The sequence below is a fragment of the Fukomys damarensis genome, unplaced genomic scaffold, assembly GCF_012274545.1.
Source record: "Fukomys damarensis isolate Sample0158 unplaced genomic scaffold, DMR_v1.0_HiC HiC_scaffold_16, whole genome shotgun sequence".
NCBI lineage: Eukaryota > Metazoa > Chordata > Mammalia > Rodentia > Bathyergidae > Fukomys > Fukomys damarensis.
Genome location: NW_022900928.1, coordinates 135,531,219 through 135,531,744, shown reverse-complemented (window position 1 = coordinate 135,531,744; position 526 = coordinate 135,531,219). Strand labels below are relative to the sequence as shown.

Below are 526 nucleotides of genomic sequence, written 5' to 3'. Positions count from 1 at the left end.
GCGCGGCGCCGGCCGGGGCTTCGAGTCCTCCTGGTCTCTGGCTCGGGTGACGGGAGGAACGCGGGTAGCCAGCACTCTCGCGGTCCCTCTTTAGGCCTCTTTCAGCCCAACTGCCCCCCAGAAGCAGGGCACCGCCCTCCCGCTGCCCAAGGGGCCGGGCAGCATCCTCGTGGGACGAGGGTAGGGGAGCTGCTGGGCGCCTGCTTGGGGTGGGGTCCGCTGGCCTCAGGGACTGGAGGGGGGAGGGGATGGAAGAGGGAAACTGGGCCGGAGGGGGCCGCGAGGGGGAGGGGATGCCAAGTCACGGGCCTGCTGGGGTCGTGCGCGACGTCTCTGGCGTGAACCCGATGCGCGCCCTCATCCCGGCCCCTAGGATCAGGGACTTTCTCCGGGGAGAGGAACCCCTCCTCAGACGGCCATTCCTTTTGTGGGTGCCGCATTGCTGAGATGAATGGCCCGCAGGGGCGTCGGACTGGGTCACGGGGCTGCGGAGGAGGTGCGCAGGGCCCTTGTCGCGCAGGGCCGG

At 70.7% G+C, this 526-nt stretch overlaps 1 protein-coding gene across 22 annotated transcripts in view; it reads left to right on the top strand.

The window, feature by feature from the left end:
• Kif1a (kinesin family member 1A) overlaps positions 1-526 on the top strand; it is a 72,484-nt gene that overhangs the window by 1,398 nt on the left and 70,560 nt on the right. The gene's annotated exons all lie outside the window — the stretch shown is intronic.